The sequence below is a fragment of the Petromyzon marinus genome, chromosome 22 (assembly GCF_048934315.1).
Source record: "Petromyzon marinus isolate PM22_M1 ecotype Great Lakes invasive population chromosome 22, UKy_Petmar_22M1.pri1.0, whole genome shotgun sequence".
NCBI classification, from domain to species: Eukaryota; Metazoa; Chordata; class Hyperoartia; order Petromyzontiformes; family Petromyzontidae; genus Petromyzon; species Petromyzon marinus.
This window is the reverse complement of record NC_133688.1, coordinates 14,109,607-14,125,631: the sequence shown is the minus strand read 5'-3', so window position 1 is coordinate 14,125,631 and position 16,025 is coordinate 14,109,607. Positions and strand designations below refer to the sequence as shown.

General features: G+C 43.9%; 1 protein-coding gene across 11 annotated transcripts in view; it reads right to left on the bottom strand.

The window, feature by feature from the left end:
• Positions 1-16,025, bottom strand: part of LOC116944967 (uncharacterized) — a 133,421-nt gene that overhangs the window by 105,075 nt on the left and 12,321 nt on the right. Inside the window, exon 1 of one of the 11 annotated variants that reach the window (XM_032958963.2) lies at positions 8,482-10,859. The exons of the other annotated variants lie outside the window; for them this stretch is intronic. The gene's annotated coding sequence lies outside the window, so the exon portion shown is untranslated. Of the gene's footprint in view, positions 1-8,481; positions 10,860-16,025 lie in introns of those variants that run through there. 11 annotated transcript variants of the gene reach the window in all.

The following is a 16,025-nucleotide window of genomic DNA, read 5'->3' as shown; positions in this document are numbered from 1 at the left end:
CCCTCCACCAAAATATTGTAGGATGCTACATTTCATCCAAGCGATAATTTGGCTAACTTAGAAAATAACTGAATAAGTTCATGGAAAATACTTTTGGCAGAAAATTGGGCCAATATATTTTGATTCAAACAATTGTACAAAAAAACTATTACTCCAATGCCCTGGACTATGTTCTGCCTCAGCTAGTTAAGACTTAAAATCATTAGCCCACACATTTGTTTGCTTATGGAGCAGCAGTTTTCAAAATCCAAACAATATGCTGTGCATATTAAGTATGACTCGGCGTCATCAATATACTGCTTGTTTGCATTTTGCTACTCTGGATACGTTGTAACATTGCATCTTGTTGCACATATATGCGGGCCTTTTTATTTATTTACAACGGTGTATTGCGGGCTCCTTAAAAGCAATTTCATTTCCTTAAAGCAATTGCATTTTGCGAGAGTACGTATGGAAAAATATGATGGGGGGGACAAAAGACCAAAATTCCTAATGCATTCTCACTGTAACACAGAACATTTCCGCTCTTTTAACAGGATATGCCATGTATAATTGTATTTCTCTGCAGGAAGCATAAACACAACATTGCATGCATTAACGTTGCCTTTTTTATCAGCGCAAGTGTGTGCACATGAACAGCTTATGTGTTCTATGAATTTGCATTTAAATCATCATATGGCCGTCACTCCCAGATCATAAACGTCATTTGCCTTTCTGCCAGATCGTAAAAGGCACGGTGACCTTTTAGCCCTGTAGTGCAGGTTGATATTTGGGGTCAGAACGTGCAATTGTGCAAATATAATTTACCGTACTACCAGTTAAGACCCTTTGCTGATTTGGAAATATATTTTGTTTAATAGAACACCGTCTCTAGAGGGGCTATCTAGAGCTCCCTCTAGTGAATGCCCTACTACCAACAGTGGCGTAAATAAGCAGCGTGTGTATGTTGAACTTATTTTGCACCGTACGTAGCCAACTCTGCTAATTCGAGACGCGGGGAAAGGACAACAAATAAACACAAACCGCAGTTCTAAAGAAACGTGTTTCCAATCTCGATATGAAAGTGCATAGCTCCAGTGGCTTCCTAATATCGGAAGAGCATTCCAGATGGCGACATAGCCGCAACATTGTGCTACTTATGTTATTTTGAGTCGACCAAATCAATTACTTGTGTCCGATTATATTGATAAATCTAATGAAATATTACATTTTGACGATTGTGATCACATTTACAGAGCAACAAAACAGAGGTTATTATTATCCACCCGAATTATGTGGTAGTAATCATAACGTTCGTGCTGGGATACGTTTAATACATGTTTGGGCGTAGCATCAAATGAAAGTTGTTATTTTTGATATCCGCAAGCATGAAGCATCTCTACGTTCTGCAAGACATCGCACACAAATGTCTGCTAGGAACCTCCACCATGGCTATTGAATAGAGTTTCCTTTCTGCAAATTTAGGAAATGGTTTAATGCTGCACAGGGCCTGATGGACAGCAGCCATAAATATAGCAGCCATGTAGAATTCAACAGTTGCCAGATCTGGATGTGTTTCAGCGGTCACTTTCTTTCTGAACGAGGCTTGAATATCTGCGTCGCTAAACGTGCAGGAGAAAGTACAGCAGAGCGCGGGCCACTCGGCTCGCTTTCCACCTGAGGACATTGGCATCCAACTACATTAATCACAGAAACATTATCGCTGTTTCATTTCCAACATGTAGATTAATATAATTTCCAATAGTTTTTTTTAAGCAAAATGCTTATGATTTATTTAGTTATGGGAGATTTCTAGCCTGTATTGGCAATTTTAGTTTTAGAATCAAATACAATTCCCTAATGGGATCCGTGGGATTGGCAGAATATTGAAATGTTGTTCAGAGCCAGGCTCGGCATTAAAACAAGAAGGGAGGGTCCCCGTAGAGCCTGGCCTGTCAAGAGAAATCACCATTGAATCATGAGGCCAATGCCTAACGTTTGGATTCAAGCTGGACAGTATTGACCAGAATCACAGTATGCAAATTATTACTTATGCATCGTACGCCCCAATGACGATTTCACTCCGCTGGCCAGGTTCCACTAGGCCCTTAATTCCTGTGTGTATATAATCGGGGCAATTCCATGCACGATGCATCAGCCATTCCTTTCAATGGTGATGCCAGGAGTCACCATTGAAATAAATAGATTCTACAAAGCAATTCCCAGACTCACAAAGCAAGCCTATTCATCTCAAAGGGTGATTCCTGTGTTTCCATTGAAATGAATGGGATTCTAAAGGACAGTTCCTCTGGCAGAATCCCTGTTGGAATCCCGTTCAAGTGAATGTAAATTTGAGTAAACATGGGAATCACCCATAGAGCAATCACGATTGCTCAGGAATCATCCACAGTGCAATCGTAGTATTTGGATAGCATTCCGGCATGGGTCTTGTGAGTCTAGTTTAATACTGAATGCTACGGGTATTTGGGAAATCAAATCAGGGATAAACACCGCAGTTTGCCAAGAGCTGTTCAGCACATATTTCCCCAGTTGTGATGATGGCTCATACTCCAAGATGCAAATATTTTCCATGGGGTTTCATTTTAATGTTCCAACCAAAACCACGGAACAACTTTCCACACGCATTAAAGCCATTTTCTTCCATTTTTTTTACATCTTCTCGCCACTGCTCCCTCCTCCCCACCCCCATTAAGGAATTTTAAACGGCTCCGAGGGCTTCCGTCATCATTGGCAGAATAAGTAAATGAGCGGGGGGGAGGGGAGCGGTGACAACAACAGATTTGGCCTCTCGAGGCAAAATTCCTACCCACAGCCACCGAGCTGAGTCACCCCTGCACCCCCACGTCTCGCTGGGTGTGCGTGAGAGTGCCCCAGAAACCCGGGGAGCTTATCTCCTCCATCGCGGTCACCCCTTTCCGCCGTTCTGCGTCAAACTCGCAGGCACAGCCAATGGCAAGTGTCAATCTGTTGTAACATTCTCAATACGTGATCGCACTTCCTCTTCTTTGGATGGTCGACGTGAAGGTCGAGCATCAGCTATTTCTTCGCACCGAGGTGGCCGAGTCAGACGATTGCGTCAGGAGCAGCAGAGGAGCCGCGTCTCTTTTGGCGAGGCCTCCTTCGTAAATGCGAATTGGGCATCGCGTCGTCATGAACGTTCCACTGTTCTGTTCTGGGTCACCACCCTCGCACACCGAAGACGTTTAAACATTTGCCATCTGCGTATCAAACGTCCGAATCCGCTGCCAGATGCGGTTTAGGGCTGGTGTGCCCATAAGCTTTGCGGAAAGATCCAAGGCCGGGGATGATCACCCGAGTCCGATGGCACGGGGTGCCCGCGTGTACAGCCCCCGCTTGTCCGTCTGCGACTGGATCAGGGGGGACCCCCCTCAAGCCGTGCGGGGTACTGGCGGTGGGGACCTTGACCACAACTTCAAGCCGGTTCAATGCGCGCGCTCCAAAAAGGCAGGGAGCAAAGACACGGCAGCGTCCAAGCACAGTACACAACGGTTACATTGTTACGCACACTACCCTCTGCCGTGCACCACGCAGCCCCGGGGTGGTGTAAAGCGCGCGCACACAAAACACTCGCGCGGCCAGATTCCCCGACGCAAAACGAGGACCATGGAGTGGTCCGTCGCTCGCCGTTGCGTTTGTTCTCGCCAGAAGGAAGCAGGGGCAAACCACCCCCCCCCACCAGCACCACCACCACCACGTGTGCAGCTTCCTGTGATCACCAACCGCCAGGTGCACTGGGTGTGCGGTCAATTAATTTGTCAATGGAACAGAAAAGCCTGTTGGTAATCACTAAAAACGGAGGTGGTGGTGGAGGGGGAAGGTGACAACGGACTGCTGGAGTTGAGAGTGGGCCACCCCGGTGGTGCACGTTACGCCGCCCCCGCCTCCCCCCAACAGCTCTTGGAAAAGTGGACAAATGTTTGCCACTCGGGACGTGAAATGATTTAAACGTGATTCAGGTGATTGATCACCCCGGAGTTGCTTAACCTTTGGACCTGGCCTTGACGGGTTTTCAACCCCCCAAACCACCACCCCTTCCTGAATCGAACAAGTGTCTCTCTTTTCACAGGCACTGCGTGCGGCCGGTTTGCGCACGGAACTTAAACTTAAAACTGTGACTTGTGGAAACTGCGGTGGTCTCCTGGATACAAGCCGGAGGGGGGGGCCCCATCAAGTCAGCCACGGGAAGAGTATTTGTTTTAAGCCTCCAACCGCCCACACACACTTCAACCAATGGCGCTTCTAATGGTTAGTCACCATATTAATTAGAAAGAGGTTATTGCTTTGAGGTCAAGCAACCGTCACCTCTGCTGGAGCCCAGAATATTGATGTTGGAGAAATGCCACAAATTCATTATGTAACGGTATTAATGTCATGTAATGCATTAAAAGGTGACTCCGTGCGGACGCACTGTAAAAGGTCACTTTTCTATGATCTCATCGTTTTCGGTTGCTATTCGAATCGTAATTTGGCATCCCAGCACACGAGATTGTAACAAAGACAAAGACCACGTCCCCCCCCCCCCCGTATAGCTTTTAACAGTTTCAGTTTATTTGGTATAGCCCTGTGAGCCATTCGGCTTTTGAATCGGGTGCAACCACAACAAACAAAAACACGAATAAGACTGTCGGGGCGCGTGCTACTAGCGAGTAGCGCCTATGACAGCCGGCAACGGGTGGCCAGCACCACCCCCAGCCACCTTTGTCTCCCGAGTGGCAGTGCTGGCTCATCGCACCAGATACATTTTTTTTTTTATAAGGCTGAGTTGACCTCAGTACCCCGGGGGGAGTCCCAGGATCAAGGTTCACCAGTTATTGGCCGCGAGGGGGAATCGACCCTCGGGTCGTCGGGTTCGAGATTTCCCCTTACTGTATACGAAGACACCAAAAAGACCAAAACCCAGTAACAACCAGCATGCGGGGAATGCTCGCCGCACACTTCACGTGGACCCACGCTCAAGAAACGCCGCGCGCAATTCAAGAGCGATCACGACGAGCAGCCCATTTAAAAACGCCCAAATCTCAAAGAGCCTTTTCGATCTGGTTTTTGCGTAATGCGTAACTTTTAATGGCGGTGTGCCGATTACGGTGACCTCGCGTTGAAATTTAATTCCAAGATGGCACGAGCGTGGGTTCTCTATGTTCAAGCCTATTTAACGGAGATTCGTGGCTATTTTTTTCCCTATATATTCATGAAACCGTCTGTGAACGCACGTATTATATTACTGCAGAAGAATGAACTAAACACATAGTCCAAAGTCGAATAACTGAACACGTAGTGCTTTTGGGGCTCCCACATCCTGAACCGGAATATTACTCACGATAAAAAAAAATATTTAGTTTAAGGCATTTAGAGCATTTAAATCCCAGCCAATTGCAAATGACTTATTCCACTGATGAGCAAATGCTGATGAAGCAACATGAACAAAAATATATACTTTAAAAATGTATCCTTAAAAGTAAAAAAAATGAACATCTACAAGGTGACTTTATTCTCCGAGATTGTTTTTATTAAGAAAAAAACAGCAACAACTTTTCAGAGGACCACTAAACTGCAGTAATAACTGAATATGAAGCATACCGATGCTACATTTACATAATTAGTAATGAATATTGACTCTGATTACTGAATCACGAGCGATTTAATGGAGACCGATTTCATTGACGATGATTTATGGCTATAAATGTTCATGCACAAGACGGAGTGCGAGCGAGACGGACATTGGCACGCATCCCCGTTTAATGAGGACGACGAGGATGGTGACAACGACAATGGTGATGACTGGGAATTGTTTCTCGCTATGATGAATACCAAGGTGCAGCCCTGCAAGTGCTGGCTCACGCCACTCCTGCCATGGAGGGCCTCAACGGGAGCTCTATTACGCCCTTCTAGAGGGTATTTTGGACTTAAGTTCCACACTGATGGACTACGATCTTTGAGGACGACAGAGGCCCCACACTTTACCCCCACTATAATCCACCTGCCAATCAACACTATTCCTATTGTCTGTCGCGTTATCCAAGATTTTATCCATAATGCACAGCGAAGTGGCTTCCTAATACTCGAGATTTTGAATAATACCTGCAGGTTATCCACGATTATTTTTTCATGAAAATGGCCGCCCGTGCATTTGCACATTTCACGTAACTACACAAAAACACAGACACTAATACACCGACAGATACGCGGAGATGCACACACAAACCTATTCCAACATATCCGGTCAGTGCGGAACAGTAGAACAGATACCCTCTAGAAATCCCTCGAGTGGAGACCCTTCCTCCAGACAGTAGGCAATTGCAAGTTGGCTCCTTTAAACCTTTTTATGAGAACCGATCAACAGACATACCACACGGGGAATTAATTATGCCTGTCATAGGGTACAAGTGCTGTTGTAAGATGGCTGCTGTTTGCCAAGCAACCATTTGTTTTGTGCATTCCCACATTCCCACATGCCACACAGCATTTGCTCACTCTTGAAGACACAATGACTCAAGAGGCACGAGATAGCACCAATAATAGTCCAAGGTCTGTGGTCCTCTATATATTAAGTTATTGGCCAATTAATGAGTGTTTCATGCGGGAGGAATTCAGAGCACCTGGAGAAAATCCACTTGTATGAGGGGGCAACACTATCCCAAACATATTGAACATTTCTGCACCGCATTCTGGCGAGCCAGAGTATGGGCCACCTCAAATGCCCACAGCAACGGAGTTTCACAACACTTGTGTGATCCATCAACCCTCGCCGCCTTCACAGAGCTGGATTACGGGCATGCATAGCCACCACTGCCCGGCTATGACGTAGTGGCGTGCGCGATATGATGTAGAATGCATCATGAATCTTGGTACCAGAGACACACTTCAGGAAATCGTTTCAAAGCCGGACTCATTGGAGGGGTGAGCCATTCCAGTTGAGGGAAGTCTGGCAAACTGAAAATAGTTAATTGAGAAAACACTAAGTGTGTATTACAAAACACTTCCCCTAAAGGAATGGTCAAACATTGCAATGTAGAACCCTGCTGTGAAACAAGAGTCTCTGGAGTATTGGGTAAATAAATGTTGAGTGAGCTACATGCCTCCAGAAAAACACACACGAACACACACACGACCATCTATACCATCAAGAATGCACATTAAACATTTAAGCAATCCACTCTAAATTTTGTTTACATGTGTAAAATTATACTGCATTGTTTTGATTCATTGCCAATATCATAATAAACTCACTGTAAACACATACCAGCACATTGTTAAACAGTAGTCGGCTCAAAATATATACAACTCATGCATGTTATAAACCCTAAAACACACGTATTCATATGTTTTCACTCCAGTCATTGACATTTTTGTTCCAATGGTCAGACTTTATACAACAACCCCTATTCTTCTGCACCTGTTTACACGAGGCACCAGGGGTTTATTATGGGATTCGTGGAACTCAATGGTAATTTAATGCGGGGACTCTAAACAGAATCATTTCGTCACATTGCTCAAGAATTGGTCTCGTCTCTAGAGCATCCAATCAATGTCTGACAAGCGGTGTCAGATCACAACTTGGAATTGTGAGAGTAAGACTGTGATTTATTAACTCTCTGATCGATGCGTTTTTTGGGGGGGTTTGTGCCACGCATTAATCTGTACGATGCCCCTACTTTTTCACTTCCATGTGCTAGGAAACTCTTCAGGAGCCAAATTCAGAAATTGAACTGAAATTTACAAGCGCGTAAACCTATGGCAGGTGGTGCCATTAAACTATGCTCGATAACAATCTATATTTTATGAGAGAAAAACATTTGAAAACGTCTTTTGATATAAAACACACTGCAGAAATAATTGCATAGTAACTTAAATTTAGTAGATATGTGCGAATGAACACATGTAAAAACAATTAAAGTATTTTTTCTATGGGCCTTTCGGTAAAGTCACGTAGATAGGTTCAAAGACACAAAAAAAGAAAAAAATAACAAAATAAAATTACGACGTTTAGAATCGCAACGCAAGCGGCCGTCATCAGGAGGAAACAAAGCGATGACGATCGCTTGCGTTGCGATCAAAACGACCTCGTTTTTTATTTCATTTGCCTTGAACCTATGTACGCGGCTTTAGCGAAAGACCCATAGAATATGAATTCCTGCAGTCAGGAAAGCTTTAAGTCAAGATTTAATTCACGTCTTTGTTGCCATCTGCCTTTGACTGCGGGAGGATTTGAGGATTTGTTAACCGGAAACGCCAAGGCACACGCCAGTGCTAATTGCTACACTGAGATATTATTGGCAGAGGCAGCGTTGCGGTGGGGTGTGACTGGGGGGGGGGGGGGTTCGCGTCAAGGTTTTGGCCCCATTCATTAAGAGAGGGGGGGCTCCAGAATCAAAATCAACGGGTGCCAACTCATCGAGGCAAACGCAAAGGCCACCTCAGATAATGAGCAAAACAAGGAGCCAATTGTGTGCAGTCGCTTACTTGCTCACTCCGCCTCTGCTCACCACCCTCTCTCAATGAGTTGGGGGCCTGCACACGAGACACAATCTAACTGTAAGATCACCCTCAAAAGGTGCCGCTTCCATCATTTCGGACTGCCTTCATTGTTACCGTTCGAACCCGCAAACTATAAAACATTTTTTTTGCGTCCATCACTTCAAATCCTTTCAAAAGTGTTTTCCTTTTTTTTTCCTCCCTCTTCCCGAGCGTCGCTGGACTTTGAGAGAGAAATATTTTTGGAAACGATTCAAGTTGTCAAAAATGCATTGGGTAAAAGGCTGGGCACGATACACCTCATTGCTTATTTTGTAATCCACGCAGAAGCACAGAAGCGGCATATCCTGTGTGCAGAGAATACAATTTTTTGCTTTGGGATCTGACGCTAATTCCCAGTCAACTTCGTCCTGCAAAAAGTGACAAAGATGTCAGTCTGTGGCTGAATAAAGATCCCTGTGATTTAACAAAGCTGCACACTCCTCTGTGTTCCAATTCTGATGAAGCAGCTTTGTTGTCGTTTTATTGTTGTTTACGTGCCAAACGCCTTTCTGACTTTCGTGAAGCACAAACACATCACGGTCCCCTACCTATTGAAGAAACATAGACTCCCAATCTCCGTAAGTGTACATACAGTAACAACTTTCTAGCCACAACATCACAACATAGCAAGGAATCTATACAAATCGGGGCTAACAGGTCGCAAGACAACTACGTTGTAAGCAGCACTTACGGCATTAGCAAAACTTTTAAGGGTTCATTAAAGACGCGCAGGAACTTAGCTGTTTTAGTCATTTAAACATTAATACGTTCCAGCGATTCTCGATCCACCAATAGATGAAGGCCTCCCCATACCATGTCAGTCACGGGGAATGTATTTGTGTTGAACCATACTTCACGCTGGTCAGTGGGGCTATATTATGGGGGGGAGCGGGCAAGATCAGTTTTGATATAACTTCCCACTGAAGTCAGCCGTGAAATCGTATTCTGGTCGCCGGTTTGCAAAGCGGAGCACGGTAAGCAGCATACCAACAGTTGAGTTTTTTTTTTACAAACTGGTATAGTACAGAAAAAATCGTTAACATGTTCCACAGTGGTTGCAAGGTGGTCGTGTACGCCTCAATTGCTAGCTTTCTGCAAGTATTAATGTAATTTATAATCCGAAAAAATTATCAAAACGTACACAAACACACATGATGTATATAATAATGTCACATTAGATACTGTTTGCGGCTTTGATCGAGATCAGAGCAGGAAAGAGGTAAAGTTGGGACGCAATTATTACATTCCCATTACGCCCAGAGGACATTTTGGCTCAAAGATAATGAAAAATAGTAATTGAATATATTACTGACATTAATTTTTTTTTTAATCCCTTTGAGGTGTTTTTTTTCCTTCTCACCTTGAGAGACGTTACTGGTCACGTGATGTCACGGTGTTTATTACTGCAGCGGACCGGTGGCTCACCGGTGGCTCACCGGTGGCTCACCGGTGGCTCACCGGTGGCTCACCGGTGGCTCACCGGTGAGCCGCACTACACTCCTGGCGACCTGGGTCAAATTGTAGGAGCCCACGGCCAACATCAGTGGCGAGTGATATCTGAACTCAGCTCTGGATCCCCCCCACATTCACCAATCCGCGTTGGCCATGACGGCGACGTTGTTTTCGTCACACAAGCCCAATGGCTGACGCGCAACGTTGGGGAGGGCCGCCTTCATCCGGCATTAAATTGAGAAAGGGTTGTTTATTAAAATTTTACGAGAACTGTTTTAAGGAGACTAGCAGGGAACTCGTTGCTCTGGAACATAAAATAACAGGCGGCTGTCATTGTCATGCTCTTCTCAAAATCCCTGTACTCAGAGCACTAAAAGTAATCTGCTTTTTCATGAAATAAAATACCAAGATGACATGTATTCTGAGGTTTTTTTTAATATTCTCTAGGATAAAAAACACATTCTGGCAAAATAATTACATTAACAGCAGCACAAATTTAAAAGTTATGGCAATTAAATTAACCGTGTCAGTCATCCGTATCCGTTACTTCCATCTCTTCGTTGTCGCGATCTATTTGATGTCTTCCGAACTTCTTCCCCTGTTTCGATTGCATTCAATGCCCATTTGTTACACGGAGAATCCTCTTTAGCCAGTTACCCAGCTGGTCTCCGTGGCGACGGCTCCTCAACAGCCACTCACGACAGAGTTCGGGTGGAGAGGAGCCCAGCCAGCAGCCAGCCAGGAAACTCGAGCCATGGATTATTTTTCGATTTAAAGCTTTCGTGACTGCAAGGATTCATCTTCTTTGGTTCTTTCGGTAAAGTCACGTAGAATGAGAATAAAATAATAAAATAACACAATAAAATTCTCACGACGTTTCGGCCACAACACAAGTGGCCTTCATCAGATGAAGGGACCAGACTATCTGGAGGACAGCGCTGTCCTCCAGCGCTGTCCTCCAGATAGTCTCGTCCCTTCACCTGATGAAGGCCACTTGTGTTGTGGCCGAAACGTCGTGATTTTTGTTGTGTTCTTTTATTTTATTAATTTATGATTTTATTCTCATTCTACGTGACTTTACCATGGATTATTTTTAACAGTGGTAAAGTATTATACATTCAACTATGCGTCTATGCCTGCTGCTCAATGTTTTCAAGGATCCTCCTGACAAAATGAAACTGCTGATGCCTACTTTGAGACACAGGCGCCTGTCTAATAGTGAATCTGTATATTTGGCAACTTAACACGGGCGAATACATTCTAAATAAGAATGCGTGCACATTACATTATTCTTTACTTGGAAGCTTGAGAAACGTTTCGTTTGTTGGTAATTATGCATGAAACTTTCGCATAGCATTGGATTATGAGTGCTGCTTACAAATCAGATATCTTAATTATCCTCGATGCAATTATTTTATTTAATTACTGTATGTACATTATCGACCATAACAGAATGCCATAACTACTTACCTACCACATGGCTCAAATTAGATTTTAAAACAGACCCAAGTGCGGTTTTCTCGGTTGCGCCGAGCGTTGAAGATATCTCCTCTCAACCTTGAGGCCAAGAAACTAATCTGCCCTGCTTGCAGCAGGCAGGCATCTGCCGGAGTTGAACAAGGTTAAGGAGAATTGCTCAACCCGGCGGGGCTCAACCAGGAAAGAAAAAACCCGCACGTGGGATGACGAGCGGCTGGGGAGGGAAAAAAAAAGACTCGCGCGCGTTCAAAAATGTTGGCACAAGTGGCCACCCCTCGCCTAGTATTAAGGGTTACCACGATGGCAGCGGCGGATCAATTTGGCGTTGGGAAATTATTGCACGTCGTCTACGTGGGAATAAAGCCGACCGTGAACAAGGGGAGAGACATACTTGGTGGAGCGTCCTTCACCGACTGAATCGGCGGTTGCGTGGGAGCTACTGTCTAGAATACGTTCACGTTCCTATTATTAAAGACGACAAGCCTGTCAAAATCACCCAGCGATTAAAAAAGAAAAAGCATCCGCGAATTATGCCTTCTTAATCAGGAAAGTGTTTGTTGCTGCCTTCATTACCCGCGAGGTCGTCATGGTTACTTGCTTAACAATCGATGCATTTCATTAATGCTTTTATTACATGAATAGAATTGTTCAAAAGCCTCTTTTCCCCCACCGTCTATTGTAATCATGAAAGTTATTTTATGATTCTACAAAGTCAACGACCAAGTGATTCCTTGCTTGTATGAGCATTGAGGCAGTGCTCATCGCTAGTCTACAACCCTGAGCAAAAACATGAAAATTCCACATTCGTATGGTAGGGTTGAGTATTTTAATAGTCCATACCTGTAATTTATTCGGTACATTTACGTACATTATTTACCCCAGTTAATACAGTCCCAGTATTGTCATACAAATCTATCTCATTCCTCCCTAGTTCAATCACTAATTCCTCTCAATCATTCTTAACAAATTCAATCATTTTACTCATTCATAAACTCACTCAATCCTACTCTTTGGTTCTATTCGGTAAAGTCACGTAGGTAAAAATAAAACAAAAAATCACGACGTTTCGGCCACAACACAAGCGACCTTCATCAGGTGAAGGGACCAACCTGTCCAGCGGACAGTGTTGGAGTCCGGCCTTCACCTGATGAAGGCCGCTTGTGTTGTGGCCGAAACGTCGTGATTTTTAGTTGTTTTAATTTTTTACCTACGTGACTTTACCGAATAGAACCAAAGAGTATGGATCCTTGCAGTCACGAAAGCTTCAAATCTAGAATTCACTCAATCCTCATTCATTGATTTATCCCGTATTTACTCATTCTCTAATTTATTAACGATTTCTTCATTCTCCGACTCATGCCTCATTCCCCTCTCATTCCCATTCATTCATTCACTCAGTCAATCCTCTCGCTCTCATTCTTCCCTCATCTACGCACTCGGTTTCTCATTTGCACTCGCTGTGTGCCGGCGAACAGCGTCAAAACTTTCTATTTCGCAATGCACACAAGCGCTTTAGATTCGCACGTGTTGAATATCACATTCCATGGAAGCAAATCTGTTAACTAATTTGATTAAAAAAAATTGACGTAAAAGGGTCTCTCGTTTCCTCTCGCAATCCCTCTCATTCGTATTTGCCTCTTTCGCTCAATCCTTTCGTCCAACACCTCCCACCAGGCACCCTGATGTTTTCCTGTGACTTCCTGCAGGGCAAGCCATTGCTAAGGATACCCGTTGCTAGGGATACCCGTTGCTAGGGATACCCGTTGCTAGGGATACCCGTTGCTAGGGATGCTGCCTGTTGCTAGAGACGCCCGTTGCTAATGGCGCCGTTACTAGCGGAAGCCTGTTGCTTGGCAGACGATCGGTCGTGGCAACCAGCAGCGAAACATTTAGATTTCGAAATACACGGAAGGCATCTTGGTGTTCAATAATTTTACATTTTGTGGTCCGCATGAAGCATTTTTTTTTTGGTTTCGCAACCATAACTCGGCAAGGAAAGGTCTTAGATTGAAAAATACTATTAAAAATTTTTCCAGCAAATCGATCATTATGAAATGTGTACACATACCTGGAGAAAATGTGGATTTGTATCAGGTGTGTTGAAAGTAACAAAGACAAAGATCCCCCGTGTAGCCTTAACAGACTGTAGGGGCAAGTGCTGTTAGCGAGCACCTATGAAGGCCGGCACGGCGCACGAGTCGGTGGGTGGCCAGCAACCACGCCCGTCCGCCTTTGTCTCCCCAGTGGCGATCTTTACACACCATACCAGGTACTCATTTGAGGCTGAGTCGACCCAGGGGAGGAGGCCCGGGACCGGTTCATATAATAGTCACCGATGTTTAGCCGTGAGCAGGAATCGAACTTGGGTCACCGGGTTCGTAACGCAGCAGCGCACTAACTACTACACTACCGCACACACATACCAAGAGAAAATTGAAGAAATGTATACATAGATATCAAGTAGCATGAAATGATCAAGTTGTACAATGGTTAGAATGCACAACAAGCTCAAGGTGGTTATAAGATCAAATCTTGGTCAGAGATTGACTCAACCCCTCGTGCATTCATCATCACCACAATCAGCCACGATTAATTCACTGCTTGATGGGAATTAACTGTGGGAAATGTTATACGAACTTCACGGAGAAGGCTGCAAAGTTGCAGGAATGAGAAAAATAAAGCAATGTGCAAATTAATCCATCCAGAGTAGCAATTTGTATATGTTCACCCTTACCAATTTGTATATGTTCACCCTTACCAATTTGTATATGTTCACCCTTACCAATTTGTATATGTTCACCCTTACCAATTTGTATATGTTCACCCTTACCAATATGTATATGTTCACCCTTACCAATATGTATATGTTCACCCTTACCAATTTGTATATGTTCACCCTTACCAATTTGTATATGTTCACCCTTACCAATTTGTATATGTTCACCCTTACTAATGGAATGTGGAATTCACAATGCCGTCCCCCAAGTTCATTATGAATACGAAACCACTTTTGAGATTTTGAATTTTAAAGTAGATGGAAAAGTCTACGTTATTTGGTTGGTGATGGCCAATCAATTACATAAGCCAACAACTGTACACGGATAGAATGTTTTTTTTGTGAGGCTAGCCTACTCTAAGATGTTTTCCTATCACGAATCTCTGCTGTACGACGAGCAAGAAGAAAAAAATCACAATTAAAGGTCGTTACGATGCGTCAACATAATTATATAGTCGACGACCAGACAGCATTGACGATTTCTGCATAAGTGCACTGCTGTAACTCTACGCACCAGAACTACGCCTTCACGCAAGCAGACGGAATAACTGCAGATGCAGACTACAGACTGTGAAGCGAGGATGTCCATAATATATGTTTTTTTTTGGGGGGGGGGGCGATTAGATCGCTGTGTTGTATTCACAATGAGGAAGAGACATAACAAGGGATAATAAGGCTTCCCATGTGTAAAGTGGGTTCATTTTGTCAAACCTACCCCTTACAAAAGACCAACATTTATAATTTATACTTGTGTGGGGGGGGGGGGGAGGAAGAAGAATTTAAAGAAAAGTGCACGTTCTATTCTTAGGCGTAGCTGGTGGCAACGTTTCCGTTTGCTTTTGTCCCAGGTAAAGGTAGCAGTGAATTCATACATTATGGAACGAACTAACATTACCACGAGCACTGAAACTTGTAATAAATAAATTAACGATATTACCCCCCCGATGAAGTTACTTAAGCTTACAAAGTAACGGAGCCGACGAACATGCGTACACCATGCAGCATTAAAGAACAATACCTAGCATGTTGCTTAATGGCTCAAGCAATAAGTTATTATCATGTGAAGTCAATGAGATGTGCTGCTGAATACATCATCTCGAAATATTCACACCGCATACCGAACTTGCTTGTTCATAAGGAGATATAAATCACCAACGAACAAGACCCAAAGTCACATTTGAAAGCATCATTGCCGATATCCCAAAAAAATCGGCCGGTTTATCATGCAATGCCCTTCGACGAACCTAGCGATCCGAGTTAGATTCCCGGCTACGGCAAACATCAGCGGCGAGCAACGTCCAAGTTGGTCTTCGGGCTCCCCCTTTCACCAATTCACCGACCCGCATTGACCGGCGATTTAACGTACAGCCCAACAACCCCCATTACCAGCACTGTCTTCATCCAGCAGTGGAGTGACAAAAGCGTATTATGAATCGGTTTCCTCATTCACGGGTTGATAGCGACTCCACTCTTTCCAAGAAACTCAATTAAAACTATGATTTTGATTTAAAGCTTTCGTGACTGCAGTAATTCATATTCTTAGCTCTTTCGGTAAAGTCACGTTGAAGGGAAATAATAAAATAATAATATATATAAAACAATAAAAATTCTCACGACCTTTCGACCATGACACCGTTTGTGTTAAAACGTCGTGAGAATTTTTATTGGTCTATATATTTCATAATTTAATTGTTTCCCTTCAACGTGACTTTACCGAAAGAGCTAAGATTATAAAAACTATAATCTCTTTTTATTTTCCCAGGTAAGGCTAACCGAGCTATAA